Source organism: Stegodyphus dumicola, chromosome 2 (assembly GCF_044657685.1).
Source record: "Stegodyphus dumicola isolate Sdum_Otavi_A_Nest chromosome 2, ASM4465768v1".
NCBI lineage: Eukaryota > Metazoa > Arthropoda > Arachnida > Araneae > Eresidae > Stegodyphus > Stegodyphus dumicola.
Genome location: NC_140769.1, coordinates 210,292,608 through 210,316,215, shown reverse-complemented (window position 1 = coordinate 210,316,215; position 23,608 = coordinate 210,292,608). Strand labels below are relative to the sequence as shown.

At 33.5% G+C, this 23,608-nt stretch overlaps 1 protein-coding gene and 1 long non-coding RNA gene across 18 annotated transcripts in view; one reads left to right on the top strand and one right to left on the bottom strand.

The window, feature by feature from the left end:
* Window positions 1–23,608, top strand: part of LOC146998813 (uncharacterized) — a 940,238-nt gene that overhangs the window by 522,236 nt on the left and 394,394 nt on the right. The window contains exon 1 of one of the 17 annotated variants that reach the window (XM_085811701.1): window positions 21,953–21,983. The exons of the other annotated variants lie outside the window; for them this stretch is intronic. The gene's annotated coding sequence lies outside the window, so the exon portion shown is untranslated. Of the gene's footprint in view, window positions 1–21,952; window positions 21,984–23,608 lie in introns of those variants that run through there. 17 annotated transcript variants of the gene reach the window in all.
* Window positions 1–23,608, bottom strand: part of LOC146998815 (uncharacterized) — a 94,074-nt gene that overhangs the window by 43,142 nt on the left and 27,324 nt on the right. The gene's annotated exons all lie outside the window — the stretch shown is intronic.

Sequence of the window (23,608 nt, the reverse complement as noted above, 5' to 3'; positions counted from 1 at the left end):
TATATGCTAGTACCGCCACTAGCACGAACAGTGTCACTGATGCATACCTCTCTATCATTTCGGTAGCATAACATAATTCGCGATGTTCGCGCTAAGTCCCTCAACCAGATGTACAATCCTGTACGAGGAAGAGGTCCATGTGGTGCTCATTAATAAAATCCCGGACTTCGTGGATCTTGTTCTTTATTCCGTTGGCATTCCAGAACGAAATCAGTAGCTCTTCATCTCTATTTGGATCGTTGAACGTGCTGGTTTAGTTGAGGAGTCCAACGTAGGCCTCGTAGATAAAAAATGCTCGCTCAGGTCCGGTGGAGACTGTCCGTAGCTGAGGCAGGGCATTTCTGAAGGCTTGTAGTAAGGTTTTGTGGTCGATTCCGAACTCAGATGAGATCTGGAATACTCAACGGAGAGTGTCGGTACAGCTGCAGTCCTCAGGAGTTGGGGCTAGAGCCTGGGCCGGTGGTGCTGGCTGTGATGCAGGTCGCAGTGCCGGGGCTTGCTATGTCATACGGTGATCCTCCAAAAAGCGAGTTTTGCGCCAATGTTGGAAACGATCACTTTGTTGGCGACTTATGTATCGGATGAGTGTCATTCGGCCAGCTGGCGTAGAGCCAATTTTCGCATTGTCTTTTAGAAAGGCAAAGCAAGTTTTCGAACCGCGAGAATCCTAAAGACTCGCTTGTGCAGATTATGTTGAACTGAAGAAAATACTTTTCCATTCTCGTATGCAACAAAATCGGTTTAATCCTAATATACGGTACCATGGACTCTGATCTAATGTAAGAATGTCTATGTAAAGAAAGAAAGGTTCCATAGACGTAATGTAAATCAGTTTGCTAGAGTGTCGGTAGAAAGCGGAGGGAAAAACTCGCCAAGGGAAAAGAATGCCAAGGGGATTTGGCGACGGAACCTGACGGCCAGAATTTCCCTTTCCGCGATGTTCTTAGACTTTCGTGATAATTTATACTCGGATTTTCGTACTTTTTTTTGCTCAAAATAGCTAATCTATTAATTAATTTACTCGCACAAAAATTATTTTCTTTTCCTTTAAAGGAAATTTAAAACGATATTCGTTTTATGTACTCTTGATAAACTTGACCTTTGAATTTCGCGAGCTCCGGCGACAGATATTTCGCGCATACGGAGCTGTTTCCCTCAACGTTGAGACGGAGCCATTTCTGTTGCAGAGAAGTTTTTTTTATCTTAACAATACATATTTAGTTTATTCTAACCTCCATGTACGGTACACACAGGATTTGGTGATATTATGATGAGCAGTAACAACAGTTACCTTTTTCTGTCTCTTAGTCTCTGTTTAAGAACATGTTGGGCAGTAAACCGGTCATTTTGGTGTTGGCGGCAGTTTTCAAAATTCTACCAAGGCCGTAGCAAAGACTAGGATTTTATCGCAAAATCTTTTAAACTTTTTTTTTTTTTTTCATTTTAATAAATGCCTTATTTTTCATTTTGCAGTAAAATAAAAAATCGTAATCAGTCAGTAAAAATAGTAATCGTTTAATCTGACTATATTCGCCAAAATATCATTGATTATGGTAATTCAATTTTTAAGTAATTAACTTCATTTTAATGTTATTTATAGCATTTAATGTTTAAATCCTCTAAATTTATTTATTATTAGTTAACAATACTTTCAAATTTAGGCAAATTTCTCTGGCATAATTCTGAAACTAAATCTAGCAGTATGATGACATACTATCACGAAATTTAATGCACATATTTTTGTTTATGTATGCTGCTAAATAAATATAAAATACCTGAATTTATTTTAAAATATCATTAAATAGATTTATTTATTTCGTTTAGCTGCAAAATGTCTGCAAAAAAACTCGTTTTTTAATCCAGATCGGGCAGATTCTAATCTTAATCTTCAGTGGAGAAAACAGCTCCTATTATAGCTATAATAGTAATTCTTTCAGGATTTTATTATATAATGCCTCTGATGCAATTGACAAACTTTTGTGTTTACAAATGGTACTATAATTAATTTACTTCTCAGCGCAGCCAACACGCACTATGCGAATAGACTGGAGTTTTCTCAAAACACACCTGGAAAATCTGGAAAAGTCGGAATTTCATTCTCCTCTTTAAGAGGCATACATACTATGTATGTGCTTATATGTGTATATGTATGTGCGGACTTACAGTTAGTCAATAAAGTCTGCGTACATCAAGAAAAGTAGTATCAAATCCAAATTTTAAGGTGCGAAAAGGGTAGTTTCTTAAAGTTTTATTTTTTAAATATTTAGTTTCAATAAGGGACTTTGAAATTATTTAACTGTAATATTTTCATATCTAATAATTTATGCACACTAATTTTTAAAAGATAAGTGGCCAGAAATTAAAGCCTATAAAGTTTGCGTACAACGCGAAGGAGGCAGGGGATTTCTTATCTAACTTTTAAACTTCAAACTTGAGAATGCAAAGAAGGTTACACTTTGAAGGTCATTGACTTCCGAAGCAAATTTCACGTTGATTGGAAGTTGCTATTTCTATTTTCTTTGACGAAAATGACAACCAATAAAGAAATTCCTTTAGTTACGAGACAACTAATTATCAAATTGAGAGATGAAGGTAAACCTCTTCGTTATATTGGTAAAACCATTAGAAAACCATTTTCTAGTGTGCAAAGAGTTATTCAAAACTATCTTGACACTGGTAGTCTTGCTGTAAAACCAAGATGTGGGAGACCGAAGAAGCTAACGCAGAGAGAAGAAAGAAAAATTCTTTTACGAATTAAACAAAATCCTAAACTTTCTTCTGCAAGCATTGCAAAAGACATTTTTTTAACTAGCAACAAGGAAATTTCTACTGAAACTGTACGAAAAGTGCTGCGAAAGTCCAAATATCATAGACGCAAACCTAGGTCTAAGCCATACATTTCCGAGACAAATAGAAAGAAAAGAATTGCTTTTGCCAAAACATATTTAAACTCTTCGCAGGACTTCTGGAACAATGTAATTTAGTCAGATGAAAGTAAATGTACAATATTTAAAGTTAATGACCACCCTATTGTATGGAGAAAACCAGGAACAGAACTGAATCTGAGAAATTTAAATCCAACTGTCAAACATGGAGTTGGCGGTGTGGTAGTATGGTGGTGTATGTCGTCGAAAGGAGTAGGAAATTTTCACATTATTGATGAAGTCATGGATAAGTATGTTTATCTGGATATTCTGAAGAAAAATCTACGAGACAGTGCCCGAAATTTAAACCTTTCTAATACCTTTATTTTCCAACAAGACAACGACCCGAAACATACAGCTAAAATTGTGAAGGAATATCTCCTCTATCACACTCCAAAACAGTTGCGTACTCCACCACAGTCACCAGACCTCAATCCAATCGAATATTTGTGGGCAAAATTGTAGAAATGAATTCGAAAACACAATATTACGTCGCGAAATAAGCTAATTAGTAAATTGCAGGAAGAATGGGCGAAATTTACGTCGGATGACACTGAAAAACTAGTTCAGTCAATGCCCAGACGTCTGCAAGCTGTTTTGAAGAATAAAGGATATCCTACAAAGTATTGAAGTAATGTAAAAAACTTATATTTTGCTTTTTTTTTAAAGTGTACGCAGACTTAACTGGAGGGAATTTCTGAGTTTTTTTGACAAAATATATTTTTGAAAAAATGTAAAAAGTATTACACTGATATTATTTACTTTTTATTTAAGCTTACAATTTTAGATAATAGAAGAAAAAAAATGCAATGATTAAAATACATTTTTCTATGCTTTAAGTGTTTTTTTAATTTAAAATTTAGTCTGTATGCAGACTTTCGTGACTAACTGTATGTAGGTGCCTGTATGTGTGCGTGTATACACAGACATGCATACGTTTTTACACTGCGCGAAAAGCGGGGGGGGGGGGGAGTTCTTTATACCTTGTTCTACTGGGCCGATTGACAAAATTCAACTTGCGTTTTTCATGTCTCGAAAGCGCGACTTAGGATATGTATTAGAGTTATATATAGCATTGCTCTAACATAGGCATTTTGACACAAAATCGGACTTTTTCTGAAATAACGTACCAATTTTTTTCCCCTCTATATTTCGATTCTACGAGTTAATATTAAATTTTCTAATTTATTCTACGAGTTAATATTAAATTTTCTAATTTTTGGTGAAAAATTTATGGAGAAATTTCAAAAACCCACCTTGGAGCATTTTTTTTTTTTTTTTTTTTTTTGTTTCCCAGTTTGAGCCAAGATTAATTCACTCAGCGAACTTCTTAATTGGTACTTACGTATTATCGCAACCAGGTTGGCGCTATTTGTAAGTTTGAGTAAAAAAGTATGAATAGAAAGAAAATGTACATTTATTAATTACAGATAATTTTTAATACAGTTTTTTATATTATTTTGTTTTAAAATATAAAATAGCAATTAAACCCTTCCGGTTTCGAATTTGAATAAGTTGCAGAATTATTTTTTCGGCGGAAATCTTTTGGCTATTGCTTTTAGCACTGATTGAAAACCGTATTCGCCATAACCATGTACACGTCGACTTATTTTTACCTAAAAAAACATCCCAGAATTGCACAAAAATGGCACTGCGCACACTGTTGACTTTATCCATGTACACTGCTATTTTCTCATAAATTACAAAAATTTGCACGAAAATGCAGGAAAATTTTGTGAATTTCCACATGCTCTTTTTACAAAACTACGTATAACACGTAGGGGTGCCGTAAGTAGGGTAGCCAAATTTGGCAATTTATGCGAATTTTGGCCTGGTTGCGATAATACGTAAGTACCTCTTAATTTATTGCAATCTATTTTCCGTTCCTTTTTTTTTTAATTATACAGGAGCGGGAAAAAGTCATCGTTCTTACTTTCAACTAATTTTAACAAAGTGCGTAAATGAGATTTGGCGTTATTATCGCTTATAGCAAATATGCCAAATTTCAAAACGCCCCAATGTGTAAATTCACGTATATCTTAGGAAATTCTGGATAAAAAAAACTCGAATTTTCGTAGATATGCTTAGAAATACAACTACTTTAAGATGATGGTAAAAATTTTATAGGTCAGAATTCAAAATTTGTTTCGAAAAATTGATAAAATTTGTTTAAAAATACAAATTAACAAATAAATCATAAAAAATGGGTGAATTTGATTTGGAATGAACTTAAATTTCGAAATGTGGAAGGAAAAATACAAAAAGTTTAATAAAAAAGAGATATTAATAAATATATATATTAAATTCAATTAACATGGAGGAGCTAAAATTTTGAGAGCGAATTTTTTAAAAATTCCCGTGCGAGTTTTTACAAAACTTGGCAATCTGGCATCATTTGAGTCGTAGAATCGAAATATGGAAAGAAGTAACATACTGTGGGTAAAAAAAAGTATTTGCACACCTACATTTTTGTTTGCAATTCATAAAAAGAAGCATTAAGAAATAAAAAAAAATGGTATTTCCAAATCAGAATAAGTTTAATCATCCGAAACAAACAGAAAAATTACAATAATATAAATAACAATGCTTTTTTGTAACAAAATTAAAATATCTCATATCAAAAAATATTTGCACACCTGCATGAATACAAAAGAAATAAAATATATAAGCAAATTTCAAATAACTAATATTTAGTATGCATTCCTTTAGCATCTATTACTGCTTGTAATCTTGCTGGCATTGATTTAATTAAATTTTCTGTAACAGTAGGGTCAGTATTCGACCACTCTTCAATAAGGGCTTAAGAGCAGATTTGCTTGAAATCTTCCTTTTTCTTATTTTTAAATCCAAAGAATTCCACAAATTTTCCAAAGGATTTAAGTCTGGTGATTGTGGTGAAGTGGCAAGTTTTCTGGGTACATTATAAAGCAACCACATACGTGTTATACCGGCAGTGTTCTTGGGATCATTGTCTTGCTGAAAATAGTACGAATTACTGATACCAATTTTATTGCACTTTGTGGCAAATTTTCTCGCAACACATCAATATAGGTTCGAGCTATCATATTCCCATCAATAAAACACAAATCACCAACTCCTTTGCTAGCCATGCACCCCCAAATCATAACATAACCTCCTCCATGTTTAACTGTAGGTAACGCATTTTGGGTATGAAAAGCAGTACAAGGTTTTCTCCAAATTATTTTCCTGCCATCTGATTTAAAGATATTGAACTTACTCTCGTCGGAGAATATGACATTTTTCCAGAAATGAATTGGCTTATTGTTATATTCCTTAGCGAATTCAAGTCTCTTCAGACTATTTCGTTCAGTTATGAGAGGTTTTTTTTCCTTGGTGATCTCCCATAAATGTGTGCTTCATGCAGGACATTTCGAACACTTTGGGCACAGGTTTGAACTCCAGATGTTGAAGCGACATCATTGGCTAAAGTAATTGCACTAACAAATGGACTTTTTGATGCTTCTCTTATGAATTTTCGCTTCATTCGCAGTGAAAGTTTCTTTGGGCGTCCAGAGCGCAAGTTATTTGATGTAGATCCTCTTTCTTTATAACGTTTTATAATATACCGAACAGTAGAGAAGCAAACATTTACTTTTTTACCTATTTCTCGATAACTTAGGCCATTTTCACGTAGAGATACAATTTTTTCTCGCAACGAAATCGGCAATTCAGATTTCTTAGGTGCCATTACAATTTGAATCGACAATCAACTGATAACGTTTCGACAACACCTAGTCGTCTTACGTACGTTATTTACTGCGGGATGACTGTCAAATAATAGCATAAAAATGCAAATTTGCTAAAGTTGAGTTGCTATTGTATTTTTTAATTAATTTATATAAATAAGCTTATTCTATTTTTAAATGCCAATTTTTGTATTTCTTAATGCATTTTCTTATAAATTGTGAACAAAAATGTATGTGTGCAAATACTTTTTGTACCCACTGTACGTATCCTAAGTCGCGCTTTCGAGACATGAAAAACGCAATTTGAATTTTGTTAATCGGCTCAGTAGAACGGCAGATACGGGAAGTGTCCCATTTTGTGTTTTTGCGCAGTGTACTTCGCCAACATCACGCCAAAGTCGCCTAATCTGTACTTTTACTATTTTCACTTAAACGCATTTCTTGTATTATTTTCAATGCTTCGCATTGTATCAGAAGGGAACACGCATATTTTGTGATAGTATTAGAAGAGATATTTTTTCTAGGAACGATAACTTGTTCGGTTTTCAGTCTCTTGAAGCAAACATTTTTAAATATTCTTGATTTTTGGTACGATGTCGACGACACATAAATCCACATGGCTCAATTTCTCTTCCTTGTTCTAAATCATGGGTATCTAAACTAGGACCGTTTGAGGGCCACTTTGTAAAGGATAAAAATTTGCGAGGCCGCATTGCAAAGAAAGAAAAATTTGCTGGGCCACACGTACAATATTTTTAACAAATTGAAATAAAAATTAGCTCTATGTTGTTTTATTAAAATAAATTAATTTTTTATTATTAATTTATTAATATTTGAATTAGATATTTATGTTATTATTAATTAGTAAAAGTTTCATTTCATTTAGTTCGGATTTCATACAAATGGAAAAAGTTCGAATTAATGAAGATGGTTGAATTTGCTTTTGTTGAACAAGCAAATCGATATCGGGTTCAATAGACGAGATAGCAATTCTTAATGCATTTTCAGGATGTTTGTCAGTGATCTTTGTTCTATATTTGTATACTTCATTCTTGAAAATAATTGTTCACGAATATAAGTGAAGACATTAATAAAGCATGATTGTTAAAATTAGGATATTTATCGCGGGGTAGGTAATCTTTATAAAACTCCAGTAAAAAAAAAATTTCAAATTTTTCTTTCAGTTGAATGTCACTTTGCATATCAACATGACATACTAAGATGTTTTTATTTAAATTTTTATTTTAAAATAAATGCCAACGAATCGAGTTCAAACATTTATTTTTTTAATAAAAAAGTATAAATTTAAATACTTTCACAATTTGCGTTTGGGCCGCACTTTAGACACCCATGTTCTAAATGTGTGATAACAAAATGGATTGCGAAAATGCGTATAAATCTAATTAAAATTAAATCCCGCAAACATGACTCCCCATATCCAGACATTCCGTATAACTCGACAACCTTTTTAAGATATTTCTAGGCCAAACAGAGCAAATATTACGTACAGTACATATAATTATTGTTTACGCGTTTATCTTTCCTGTTCTCTTCAAGGATTTGAGTGTTCTTTTTCCGTAATTTTTGCCGTTTTTGCATTTTGCCATTAATTCTTGGAACTGTCTAACAAATTTCAAGGTATGTTGTAATACATGGCAACGCTGATTGCTTCTTTAGAGGTGGTGGTGGTGTAATTAATTATGGCAAAGCACACTAGGGCTATCTGCCTAAGGGGAGGGATACCTTCGTGGAGGACGTTCTAAGGAAAACTGGCTCGTATACACGTTACACATGGGTAAAAACCATGAAAACACCCATGCAGCCAGCCCGTTCGCGGGATTCGAACCTCGGACCGAACTACCAGTGTCAGCGACTTTACCTCTCGGCCGCTGGTAGGCCGCTTCTTTAGAGGATACGAAAAAAGTCGGGTAGCGGCTGGCCGCTGTCTCACATACCTTTATATTGTTGCGAAATCAGAGCTTAAATTGCACGGGTTCTGGTACTTAATTACCGGAACTCGGCTATTAAGTACCGGGTTCCGGTACTTCTTAGTTTTTAGGATAAATAATAATGCTAGCCGGAGCCCTAAAAAAGAAGGCTTCGGTACTTCTTCTATGGAACTGAACAACAATTTCAGTGGAAATTTGATATCGAAAATTTTATTTTAAGCAATAAAATTATATTAAAAATTACTTATTAGATTTATTAAAATTAGAGATAAATTTAAAAAAAAAAGACAAAAAAGAAAATCTGAAAGGTTTCAGATTCTAAAGTACGTCCAAAGAGGCGTTTTTTTAAACATTTTGTGTGTTACCTTTACTTATTTAATATCCTGTTCTTTGCACTTAAACCATAAAATTCAGTTCAAGATAAATATCGCAAAATAATTTTAAATTGAACACATCTTTGTTTCCGAGACACAGTCTCACGCGCTGGAGATAAAAATGTTTTTTCTGTACAACGTTGCCATAGCTCGCTTTGAAATCGTAGAGTTTGTAAATCAAAAATTCGTTAAAGTTTTACAAAATATGAAATCGATAATGAAACAAATTTCAAATCTGTGCTTTCAGATGCCCATATTCGCAGTAGGATTACGTCATTCAAAATTGGATGGCTCTAGGTATCGTTCTTTTATCACAATGCGAAACACATACTTACATTTATGCAGATTCTTCATTATTTAATTTCTTCAAATATAATACAGGGCGATAATATTAGGTGACTACAGTTTGAAAAGTGAAGCGGGCATTCAGAGTGATTCGACACAAAATCGCAAACGAAAACAATAGTCTTTCAGAGACAAAGCCCCTTTGGACTAATAATCTAATATATAGTACGAGGGCCATCCAGGAAGTAGATTACGTTTCCGTCTGTGTCCGCTAGGGGCGGGGCTAGCGCGGCCATCTTGGGGTCAGAGCGTTGCGCAGCTCAGTCTGCATCTAGCCGTGCTAGTGAGAGGTTCGTGCTGTGCTCCGTTCAGATACTGTGACGGTTTGAAATGTCTGCGTTAATTGAAAATCCCGCGAGCTGCGAGGTGCGCTCAGTAATAAGGTTTCTGACTGCAAAAAACTGTAAACCGATAGAAATCTATCGGCAGCTTCGTGAAGTGTATGGGGACAACATTATCACTGAAGGTGGAGTGCGTCAGTGGGTCATAAGATTTCAAAATGGCCGAACCAATGTTCACGACGAAGATCGAAGTGGGAGACCCAGCATAGTGACCGCCGAACTTCTCGAAAAAGTCGATGCTAAAGTCCGTGAAAATCGAAATTTCACAATAATGGAACTTTCTTTGAGTTTTCCACAAATTTCGCGAAGTTTGTTGCACGAAATCATCAGCGAAAAGCTTGGTTACCACAAGTTTTGTGCAAGATGGATTCCAAAAATCTTGACAGAGGACCACAAAAATCAGGGAATGGCTGCAGCGTTGAACTTTTTGGACGCTTACCATAAGGATGGTGACTCTTTACTCGATCGCATCGTTACTGGTGACGAAACATGGGTGAAACATGTGAACTGTGAAACGAAATTGCAATCAATGCAGTGGGGGCACACAAGTTCTCCCCAAAAACCCAAGAAATGCATGCAAACAATGTCGGCAAGGAAGATGATGGCAACTGTTTTTTGGGACAGAAAAGGTGTAATTTTGGTGGACTTCCTGGAAAGAGGCACTACAATAAACTCTCAAAGGTATTGCCAAACTCTCCAAAAACTCAGAAGAGCAATTCAAAACAAGCGCAGAGGAATGTTGAGCTCTAAGAACTTGTTGATTCACGACAACGCCCGGCCCCACACGGCAAATGTCACTCGTAAAGTTCTTGAATCTTTTAAGTGGGAGTTGTTTCCTCATCCGCCGTACAGTCCCGACCTGGCACCGAGCGACTTCCACCTATTCCCAGCAATGAAGAAGTGGCTGGCTATGCAGCGTTTTGATGACGACGCACAGCTGCAAGAAGAGGTAACGAAGTGGTTGAAGGCGCAGGCGGCCGAATTTTTCGACGAAGGAATTTCCAAGCTCGTACATCGCTACGATAAATGCCTTAATTTGTATGGTGACTATGTAGAAAAGTAGTATTTGAGTGTGGCTTTCATCTGTATATAATAAAATTTGTTTCCTATACTTTGTTTATTTTTTTATTCCAAAACGTAATCTACTTTCTGGATAGCCCTCGTATATTTAATCGAATAATAAATTATTCGATTAAATTATTATCTAATAATAAAGTTATTAGATTAAGTTATATTTAAAATCACCAAAGAAATAAATTTTAATATATTTCTTTTATTATTTATCACTTTGATCATTAATTATTTTAATGATTAACAATTTTATTAATTATTTTATTTATTATTTTATTTATTTATTTATTCTTGTTCCTCTTTCCTGAGGGTCTACGGTAGGGCTTCGGCTCTCCTAATCTTAGAAATTAAGCCCTGTGTGAAACGTTAGAACAGCAGTTTTCAACCTTTTGTCTAACGCGTACCATCTAAACAAAAATTGATTGGATTGGATTATTTAATTATGACAAAGCACACGAGGGCTATCTGCCTAAAGGTAGGGATGCCTTTGTGGAGGACTTAAGGGAAACTGGCTCGTATACACGTTACACATGGAGAAAACCACGAAAACGCCTATGCAGCCAGCCCGTTCGTGGGATTCGAATCTCGGACCGAACTACCAGTGTTCAGTGTCTTTACCGCTCGGCCGCTGGTAGGCCCTAAACAAAAATTGAAAAACTTTAGTTCCACCACTACATTTTACATTGATTATTTTTCAATTTCTCAAATGGAGGAAAAAAAAGTTTGCCATTTGCACAACCTGTTGGCTATTTGCATTAAATATGCACGCATAAAAAATATTCGATTAAAAATGGGTTTCCATTTTAATTATCAAAATTTAAGTTATAATAATTAAATTCTAAAATTGAGTGCGAAATTGGGGCCCATTTAAGAGAGATAATTTTCATTATTTCTGGTTTTATTTCACTTAGTTTTAACCGTAAATTAGGATCCACTTTTAATTTAGTTCTGTATTTATTTTTAAAATACAGCATGGAAGAAAATCCTTATTCACACAAATAGGTTTTGCAAAAAGGCAATAAAATTTTAATAACTTTATTTGAAATGCCTTTAATTTTTTTCCACGGTTGAGCCGCTAGTTAGCCAGTTTTCTTCACGAGATTTTTGTGTGTGTGTGTGTGATTATGGCAAAGCCTCGAGGGCTATCACAACGAGATTTTTGAATTTAATATTTAAAAATACTTTGTTTCTCTTGATCCCAAAAGTGTTCTTACACTTATGATTTTCATTGAAATAGGGCTCTATCCATTAATTAAAAGTAAACTTTCTGAATCAGATTTTAATAATAAGAAACTATAATCTATTCGTAACAAAATGACATGTAATATATTTAAAATAAGCGAAACTTTATTTTTAAGGAAATAATAATCAAAAAATGACAAACATTTTATCTCACAAAAGTCTTCGTACACTTCAAAAAAATCTTGACATATTATTAAATATTTTCATTTTTCATTCAATTAATATTAGTAGGATATCCTTTAGCATCCACAACAGCTTTTAAATGTCTGGGAATAGATTTTAATTTTTTTTGTAATTTCTGTATCAATGTTCATCCATTCTTCCATCATGGCTGTTTTGAGTTCGCTTTTCGTTTTGATGTCGTGTTTTTGTACTTTAACCTCTAGCTCTTTCCAAATGTGTTCTATGAGGTTTAAATCTGGCGACTGAGTTGGTGTTTTCAAAACCTGTGGACAATTGTAGAGACACTACAGGCGAACGTTGAGAGAACTTAGAATCGTTATCATGAATAAAAATAAAGTTGTTTCCAATACCCAAATTTTGGGCTGATAATTTTAAATTGTCTCTTAAAATATTTAAATAAAGAGAATGATTCATTATGCATCAATCAATACCAAATTACTTAGTCCTGATGCTGTTATGCCCTTCCCCCACACAAGTACACCTCCACCGCTTTGCTTAACTGTTCCAACTAAGTTCTTAGAATAAAGTTCCTCATTTTTTCTTCTCCATACAGTTATTCGACCATCGGAACCAAAAATGTTAAATTTGCTTTCCTCAGCGAATAGGACATTATTCCAGTACGTTTCGGGTGTATTTATCTCTGATTTTGCGAATGAATGCCTAAGCTTTCTGTTTTTCTCACTAACAAAATTTTTTTACGGGGTGAACGCCCATGTAATCCAGCTTCTCTGAGAACTTGTCGAACAGTTTAAGGTGAAATTGAAGTAGAAAACTTTGCATTAATTTCTGCAGAAACTTTTACAGCACTCAAATATGGGTTTTTCACAAATTTTCTAATAATAAATCTCTCATCACGTTTAAATAGTTCGTATATCACGTTTAAATAGTCTCATCACGTTTAGTTAACTTTCTCGGTCGACCTTTTTTTACCTTGTTTTCAATCCGATTTTCTTCTTTAAAGCGTTTTATCACATACTGCACTGTAGAATGTGATACGTTAACTAATTTAGCGATATTTCGAATTGATTTAACTCTACTGTGGTGACAAATTATCAATATTCGAATGCTGTTTGTAATTTCTTTACGACTGCAACCCATTTTTCAATAATAAATAGAATATTATGAAGTAAACAATAAAAAATTAAAGCAAGCGATTTTTTAAATGTCACCACATTGCAAAAGTTAAAAAAAAGCGGCGAACTGTAATTCTAATTTTGATTTTATCTAAAAATATTTCAGTGTACAAACTTTTGTGAGATAAAATGTTTGTCATTTTTTTATTATTAATTTCTTAAAAATAAAGTTTCGCTATATTTTAAAAATCATGTAATTTTGTTATGAATATGTTATAGATCTTATTATTAAAATCTCATTGAAAAAGTTTACTTTTGATTAATGGATAGAGCCCTATTTCAATGAAAATCATAAGTGTTCGAACACTTTTGGGAGCCACTGTACCTAGCCAACCGGAAAAAAGAAGAAAGAAACAAAGTTCTTTCATTTCGTTAGAGATATATCCGAGTTCTTTAGGGTGAAAGGCAACAGCAAGAGCAAAGTTAAATTCCCAGCGAGTAACTAAAGGACATGTCTGAATATAATAACAGAAAATACGAATAAAATTCTGTTGACTTTGCATCTTTCGATACGCGCCAAAGCGGAAAAATAGATACTGTTTATGAGCTTTGCATCTGCCTTTTAAAACACTGCAGTTGAAGTGAACTAACTTCGTGATTCATGAATTTCCTTACATCTACCTTTTCGTTTCCAACGTTTTCGTATAGTAGCTAGGGTTGCCATAAGGTAACTAAGATTAATTAGGAAAAAAAAAAGAATACTATTTAAAACTGTGTGATTACTTTGAAAATGGCTAAATTTCTTACAGATACAAAGCATACTGATCGGAAATCATATCCAAGAAAGCTAAGCTAATTGTCATTCTAGCCCACGATGCAAATTTCCAGAGAATATTTTCATTAATGGTCCTCAGGAATCGGATAAAAGTAACAAGTTTGCAGTGGAGGCAGTTGAAGCAATTCTGATTTGTCATTGCAATGACTCACGCTCAATTTTGAAATTATGTGAAAGAAGAAAATGATATAAGTAAGAAAGTAAAATCAACATAAAATATGACTGGCATAAAAAGGATTGGTTTTACATCTTTTTTATTACTCATTGTTTAGGTTCCAAAAACTTTATTCATTTTTTGTCAGAGTAAAATAAACCATTTTAAATGTAGCCTGTAAACATCCCCTATCAATGCTTAACAGTTATGCCATTCCTATTCATAGCAGTTAAATTTTAACGTAGGAGGTCCACCAGCTGCCGAGCGCTAAAGTCGCTGAAGACTGGTAGTTCGAGTCCTGGCTAACGGGCTGGCATGGGTGTTTTCTTAGTTTTCCCCAGTTTGAGCCAATTTCACTTAGGAACTCCTCCACGAAGGCATCCCTTCTCTCAGGCAGATAGTCCTCGTGTACTTTGCAGTAATTTAACAAAACATTAATTTAGGAAACCTGCCGTCCAGACGGAACGTAACCGTAACCGAAGAGCCTGATTTCGAATCCCGGAGAAGGCATGTATGTAAATTGTCTGTGCCTTCATAGGACGTAACGGTGGCCGCCGGCCCCATAATAAAACGACCTCCTTTTCTGACCTTAGTAGGGGGCAACGCCTATAATCGGTTAGTGCCCGCCATAATTTAAAAAATAAATAAATAAATAAAATAAAATAGAAAGGCTTTCACGTGTTATATTACTCTCAAAGGGGCTTTTTTTTTTTTTTTTTTTTTTTTTTTTTTTTTAATTACGTACATATACACGTTTGTGTTGGTTGTGCTGCGTTAACCATGAGGCCTATTATTATCGGCCAGGAGGGTTGCAGTACACTCGTATATATTACATTACGTTACACATACACATTTCGAGAGCATTTGGGCTAAAAATATTTAAAAACAGCATATCTTTAGAATTTCCGACAGATAGTCTTGCGCGCTGGAGATAAAAGTGTTTTTTCAATACAATGTTACCGTTACTTGATTTGAAATCGTTGAGTTTGCTAATCAAAAATTCGTTTTGACAAGTTTTACAAAATATGAAATAGACAATAAAAGAAATTCTAAATTCGGGTTTCCGGGTATCCATATTCGGGTAGAGAACTACGATATTCAGAGTTTAACGTCTCTAAGTAACCCCCCCTTTTTTTTTCCCGCACGATGCGAGAACCATACATGCATTCATGCAGATTCTGCATTATTTAATTTCTTTAAATATAATACAGGCTCTAATATTTGGGGGCAACAATTTAAAAAGTGATTCGCTGTTTATAGTGAATCCACGCAAAATGCCAAAACGAAATTAATAGCCCTGCTGAGCCAACGCCCTTTGGGCTAAAAAAAATAGGAAAGCTAAACTTCAGTCCACTTCAGGTAGTTTTTATTAGAATTTACGACTACCTGGATTTAGTGTCAAAATGGTCTTCAGTTTTTAATTTTTTTCGAAATTGTTTATGTCGCCAATATCGCCAATTTAAAAAATAATAATGAAAAATCTGAAAGGGTTGATTTTACCGATCGTCCAGAAGGGCCTTTTTTTCCCTTTGAAAGTGGAGATTATGGGCAGAGACGTCCCAGGTGGAATAACGGAATATTTTAAAGGATAATACAGGTACATAATACATTTAGGGTAACACAGGAATGTTCTGTATCTCTTGTGTACTTAAAAACTGAAGGAAATATAAAATGCAATTCTATATAATTAGATGTATCATGAATTAAGTGCATTTTTACTTAAACATATTAAAATGTAAATAGATAATATTCTTTAGAATTGCATCTATTTCTTTTAAATAGCTTAGTTGTTAATACTGGACAAACGAAAGAATTATATCTTCCGTTTTTCCGAAAGGCAACTGACTCGCATGAAAAGTGAAACAACGAAAAATCTTGTTTCAAGCGGGGGGGGGGGGGCGACAGAGGCAAGACAACACGCGCCAAACAATTTTCTCTAGACTAAGTTTCGATCAAGGTTAATTTTTCTAAACTAAAGTTTAGTTTAGAAATCTCTATTTTAATTAGTTACTGAAGTTATCTTTAGTTTCTAAACTAAAGCTGTCTTTAGTTATCTTTAGTTTTTATCCCTGTCTTGAGCTAGCTGTAACGATCTGTAAACAAGTAACGAAGTAAGAATCATATTCAGTTGCTTTGAAAATGTGGAACACATTTAGTTTAATCTTGGTTAAATAAATAAATAAAAATATTTTTTTTTAAAAAATCAATCTTAGCTTTTCCAAAACCCCACGAGTGACCACTCAATACCGGTAGTTCGACTAAAATTGCAAACCTCTTCGAACTAGTGGGCTACATGAGTACTTCTCTTGGTTTTTCACTTGTCTGTAACATGAGTATAATCTAGTTTCCTGAGAAAGACCTCCACAAAGGCGTCCCATCCCTGAAGGTGATACCCCTACAGTACTGTGTGTATTCAGTTAACATAACCTAATTTTTTAACCCGAGCGGGCGGTGAGCCAGAAGGGCTATTAGTCTCAAAACGGCATTTTATGGCGTTTCACTATAAACGGCGAATCACTCTTTAAATTGTTGCCACCAAATATTACCGACCTGTATTATATTTAAAGAAATTAAATAATGAAGAAGCTGCATGAATGTATGCATGTTTCTAGCACTGTGAAGAAAGTACGGTACCTACAGTCATCCAATTTTTAATAACGTAATCCTCCACCCGAACATGAGCACCTGGACCCCCGAATTTTGAATTTCGAATTTTTTCCATATTTTGGAAAATTTTAAGGAATTTTTGATTAACAAACTCAACGATTTTAAAGCCAGTAGTGGCAACACCGTACAGAAGAAAAGTGTTTTTATCTCCTGCGCGCGACACTGTCTACAGATGTTCTGTTTTTAAACATTTTGCGATATTGCTGTTGAATTGAATATTATGTGGCCTGAGTGTGAACACACAAAACGTTAAAAGACGCAGTTTTGAATGTCATATAAAATCTGAAAACTTTCAGAATTTTTTTAAAATTTTACTTACTTATTTGTTTATGTATTTTTCAAAATTGGTTTCACGCTGATTTCCTTCAAATGTTAGGTTAGGTTATTTGGCCAAGCACATTGGCCAAATAACGTAGGTTTGATTTCGTGGAGTAATTTCTAAGGAAAACTGATTGCATAGTAAAAATCACAAAAGCCAACGCAGTAGTCAACAGTTTTAACTACTCGGGTACAGTGGAGCCAGATTTGCTTCTAAAGAATTTGGAATTTAGTGACAGAATATTACAGCCATGCGCCAAAAAAAATGGATAATGATCCAATTCCAGATGAAAAAAAAAATCATATTTTCTTGAAAGGAAAATCATGCAAACTGTCATTCTGTCAACCAAGAGTTTGAATCCCCCCCCTGTTAATCAGAAATTGTAAAATACAGTAAATGCCCCTTAATGTTATCATTTGGATATTGTTATCGAACTGCAGAAATTCCTCTAATTTGTATATGAAAACATGAAAAATACATCACTCATTGCGATTAACAGTTCGGTTAATACGATCCAAATATTACAAATACATTTTTTAAACAAAGGTTTCTTTTAAAGTTTAATATGGTTTATCAGTTTGAGTTTATGTATAAACATGGCTCAAGTGGAATAGCGACACATTTTACAGGATATTAGATGAATTATGCGTTTAGACTAACGTATTTCGTCCATTTTACGCCTATTTATTTCGTTTTTTCATAGTTGCCGGTTTTTCCCGGTTGCATATTTCCGAATTCTATCCCACCCCCTTTTCGAATTCAAATAAAATCGTGACTGTTTCGTATCATTTAAGTCGTTATTGTATTTTTCTCCATGGATAATTGATGTCATTTTTATTGCCGAAAAGGAAGATTGAGCGATTCTCCAATTGTATGAGGTTTTAGATTTTTCGTAATTAAATATGAAATTTGTAAGGATGCCGATGAAACCTCAGGAACTGTTGTATATTTTCTCAAAAATACATTTTGATATTTCACGCTGTTAGTTAATTTCTTAAAAATTAATCAGATTTATTTACTAAATCGTTATGTTTAGTTTCCAAATATAGTTTTAATTTAACAGGTTTCATGCATTGATTTTTCATTGCATTTAACACACAACGGATATTCATTTTCCACTGATAATGCAACATGTAAAACAGTATCTAATAAACTCTTCTTGATATTTACTTGATTTTTTATTAGAAGTAGAAAGAAAAATGTTTATTAGATGTCTGGCCATCATTCCCATTTTCACTCTTGCCGATTTAATCCCAGTATACGTTACACACGGGATTGGGTGAATTTTGCGACATTATTATAAGCAGTAAACGGGTCATTTTGGTGTTGGCGAAAATTTTCAAACTCGCGCCAAGACCATACCGCGTTCTAGGATTGTACCCTCTTGTGTAGCCATTTATCCATCAAACAAAACTGATTTTTTTTTTTTTTTTTTTTTTTTTTATCATCCTTCAAGCACGCAATCGAATTTTCCAATACTTCGAAAATGTTATATGCTTGCTTGACAACAAATTTGGTTAGAAATAGGGAACACAAGTGTGTAAACTATGCATATTACAATTATCGCTGCGCGCTTTGAATATCGATTCTCGAATTGTTCAAGCATAACGCCTGAATCAAGGGGAAAACAATACAATCAAAATTAATATATGGAAATGATTAATTTAAAATTCCTAGTAAATGTTAAACATCCAAAATTCTTTTCAAATGCCGTTATATTTTTTGTTGTCAAATAAATTTTTTTTGAATTTAGCGACCCCCCAAAATTTCTTCGCGACTTGCGTACCATTGCCATAATAACGCTTTGTATTCATGTAAACCTGATTAATTCTGAAGTGGTTTAAATTCTGTCAGAAACAGTACAAGTGATCTATTTTTCAATTGCATTTGGAAAAAATGATTTCAGACTTGTTTTCAACTGCATGTAACAGAGTATTATCAGAATTACGGGAAAGTGCGACTGTGAAAATGGATAAACATCAGCTGTCCAATGTGAAAAATAATGTTATCATTTGGATATTGTTATCGAATTGCAGAACGCCCTTCAGTTTGTATACGAAAACATGGAAAATACATCGCTTATTGTGATCAACAGTTCGGTTAATACGATCCAAATATTACAAATACATTTTTTTAAACAAGGTTTCTTTTAAATTTTAATATGGTATATCAATAGAGTTTATGGATGGACATGGGTCAAGTGGAATAGCGACACATTCTACAGGATATTAGATGAATATGCGTTTAGACTAACATATAATATAACATCTTTCATATATTCCAAAACGAAAAAAGACTTTCGGCCCGCCGCGTATTTAGAGTGCCCCCCATGCCGCACAGACACTATACATTTACAAACATCCATGCAGTCTCCGGGATTCGAGCGCGAGTCTTTCGGTACGGTACTCAGAGTCACTAATCACTATCCCGGTTGGAAAAATGTGATCACATTTAATGGAGTCTTGGTGTATCACGATGGAACGGTGTTTGGACACAACAAGGTGCCCAGGCACAGTCGCCTTAACCCTTCTACAACAAGTAAAAAATTCCTAAATAGTGCACGAAATAACTAGAGCAACGCATATAATTTATATGCATATTTGTATCTAATTTAATTCTTGCTTTTAATTTATTCCTTTTACAATTGAAATTTTGTTATTCATGATTTAATTCCAGTCCCCGTTAAACATTTTTAACAATTTTCATTCAAGTTGCTTAAAAACATCTTTCGAAATAGAACTTACTAAGTATGGATTCACTCTTTTCAGATAAATCTACTATAATTAATCTTAGAAGATAAATATAATCAATATTATTTAGTAAATAAATTATATATATATATATATATATATATATATATATATATGGATATGGTATGTGTGTGTGTGAGAGAGAGAACACGTTTTAATTCTAGTTTGCAGTACATACGGGATTCGGCGGCATTATGTGTCATTTTGGTGTTGGCGACGATTTTTAAAGTCGCGTCAAATGCTGTTCCGTATACTAGGATTTTACCTAGAACAGGGTTTTTTAAACTGTAGGTCACGACTCCCGTGTTGGTCGCGGGACCTGCAGTAGGATGTTGCCAAAATTTTAGCAGTTTTGATATTTCTTTAACTTAATATAATAATTTTACAGTTATCAAATATTTTTACACAATGTATCTGAAAATAAAAAAAGCTAGACAATACAGACAAAGGGAAAAACGAAAACGTTTCGACGCATTCTTTTTATAATATAAACGTTCATTTTCCTTGCTTTGCACGTGAAGCTGTCATTTCGTTTGTTACATATTTAAAAATTTCACATCGTTCTATGTCTTAAAATTAGAAATTAAAGGGAATGACCTGAAACTGCAATAGTATATTACAGTACAAGTGAAAAAAATTGAGAGTTTCACTCACGCGTGTGTCTTATTTGCGCAATACTTATGGAGTCCCACAAAATTTGTGTAAATATTACGGGGTCCTGAGATTTAAATGAAAGTTTATTGCAAGGTGGTAGTAGAAAGTTTTCCCTGCCATTTATATAACCGTACTTGCTACAATAAGATATTCCGCCTCTCCCGAGTAGCTAGTCAAATTATTTCGTTTGTCTAAAACTGAAGTGAAACTCATTTCAATTTAAATCTGACAGTTTTCGGAAGCGAAGTGTTTGTTTTAGACTAAAAAAATCACCAGCATTAATTGAAATGGTAACAAAGGATTCGAATTTGCAATGACCAATGCCTTTATCCCCACATCATCAAAGAATTATTTTTATCGCCAAAAAGAGGGTTCCGCAAAGAGGTAAAATTTAGTGCCAAATGTTAAATTTAACAAGAGTAACTGCCTTCTACAGTGAAAAAAAGGTAAAAACACTGAAGGACTTAATTTAGTAAATTTTTTTGTGTCAAAAAAGGGCCAGAATCAATTTCGTGAGGGGTTACATCATGAATTTTGACAAGCATCGACGTTTCCTTGATCAGTGGTTGTTAACAAGAGCAGAGTGAAAACGCTCGAACTTTATGTCGCCAAGTGCTTCGGGTCTGGGAGGGGGCCGAAATTTACTATTAGCAAACGGTGCAAATCCATCCAATGAAATTTTAGTGTAATTTTTAACTGATTTTTCTGATTGGCTAGAAAGGGCACATGACCGTTCGCCACTAACTTCGCGACGAAGTGCAAAAGCTTTACGGCTCATACTAAGGCTATACTAAGGTTTAGAGGAGCCTTAGCTCATACTAGACTTTAACTTTGTTGGATCTAGGTGCTATTCTTGCGATTATAAATTCTCTATATATTTTTCATTGTCTAATTTGATCTAATTTTCTAATTCTTTTTAAGATCTTTAATAGCTTTCTGTTTGATATATTTTTTGTATAATTTTCTAATTCTTTTTAAGATATTTAATCTTAAATATCTTTGTATTTTTGATTTTTTTTAATATAATTTTCTAATTCTTTTTAAGAATCTTTAATATTTTTGTATTTGATATATTTTTTATAAATTTTCTAATTCCTTTTTCAGATATTTTATCTTTGTATTTGATATATTTTTTTATATAATTTTCTAATTCTTTTTCAGATATTTAAGCTTTAATATCTTCGTACATAACTAACCTTACTAACATTTGTATATAAATACTAATTTTTCTTACTAACTATTAACATTTGTATATAATATTTTTGTAAATAATCTTTGTAATAAATACTTTTTTTCTTGCCATTAAAATTTTTGTATTGTAGTATATATATTGTAATTTACTTGTGTAATAAAAATAAAAATTTCTGAAATGGAGTCCGAGCCTTTCAGCTCCAGGTAATGTATATTTGCGTATTTATATTGTTTTATTTATTTTTTAGCACTTCACTCGGTTTGTCGGTACTACCAATGTCCCGGTTAAATCTTTGTTGATGAAAATTAAATTATCTGCATTAAGTTTTTCATAATAAACTGTAGTTAAATTCTTTTAATGTATTGCATCAGTCTATTCTATTGGTTATCTATTTAATTAAGTGTTAATATTTGTGTTTAATTTTTTACATCAGTAATTGTTACTTAACGAAAGTTCATCCACTCACTAGTATGTACATGATTATTAATTTTATTTTCATCGTATTTAAAAGTACAGTTGGCGTCGTTTGATTTGCGTAACGTTTGTCTAGAGCTATTTTGTTAACTATATATATCGTTGAGCATAGCAGCAGAATTCAATTAATTTACTATAAATATAACTATAAACGGATAAATCGATGCTTTCACAGTATATTAGGAAAAGGAAACAATTGGTTTAATCCTCTGTTTGAAACAACGCAGCAAATATAAAATTAGGGTGTGAAGTGCAGAATCGCCCACTTATTTGGCGCTTTTTACAAGAGTAAGAAAAACTGGATTTTTGTCAATTTCCTTTGACTTTTTTACATCAATGTGTACTTGAACAAAGAAAGATGCACATTGCCGATATTGTGCAATTCTCTGATGTTTTTTTAAGTGAAAATACGTCGATGTGTTACCGGATAGGGTAAATCATCTTTATATGTCACAAATTTCATTTACATGATCAGCGCAAACTGATGCAAAACGGTGATATACAATCTTTTCTAAATTTGAAAAACTGAGATTTTAGTTGGAAAATGAGCTAGACAAGTTAAGGTACTGCTAAAATGCAGCTTTGTATTAACAAAACACAGAATCACAATGAACAGTATTTCGATAGACTTGCTTTCGATCGAATTTCGGATCCTTTAAATTCGGTGATATCGGAAAAGCTGTGATAGAAGTGGCGGTACGCCTCAATGCCGTATAGGCTATCTATCTTGTCCGGAAAAGGTCTAATATTTTTTGCCGATTTGAATATTTTTTTTAAAGTTTGTTCAGCATATTGTGAATTTCAGAAATGTTGCATGAGTATATGAACACAAGATTCATGTAATGAGAAGTGCAGTGCATATGGATTGCTTTTGGAGCAAAAGCTTTAATCTGAGCTCCAATTCCCTTTTTTATCACGTTACCTGCTCCATCATAACTCATAGCTAATGTTGCTACCATCTAACCCGGATTTTGAAATTATTGAGATTATAGAATTATTATTGAGTGGACCTGTAATCTTAGCTAGTCTGAGAAAATGTAGGATGTCTTTCTTATCTAATATTTTTTGACTGTTCACAAATCATCTTGTACACCATCATAAAGTTTCCTTATTATTTGAAGTGACTTCATCAGTTATAATGGAATAAAAGTGAGCAATGGTATTGCTGTATGGGAAAAAAATTTCTTTACCTCTAGCACGCAAGGCTATTGGAAATTTTGAAGATAGGCCTTTTTTAAATATTTTTTTTATATAGCTGTTTACTTGAATTTTATGTGATTTATGTACGAAGAACAGGCTATTTGAGAATTAAAGGTAACACACAAAACATTAAAAGAATTCCCTTTGGGTGTAA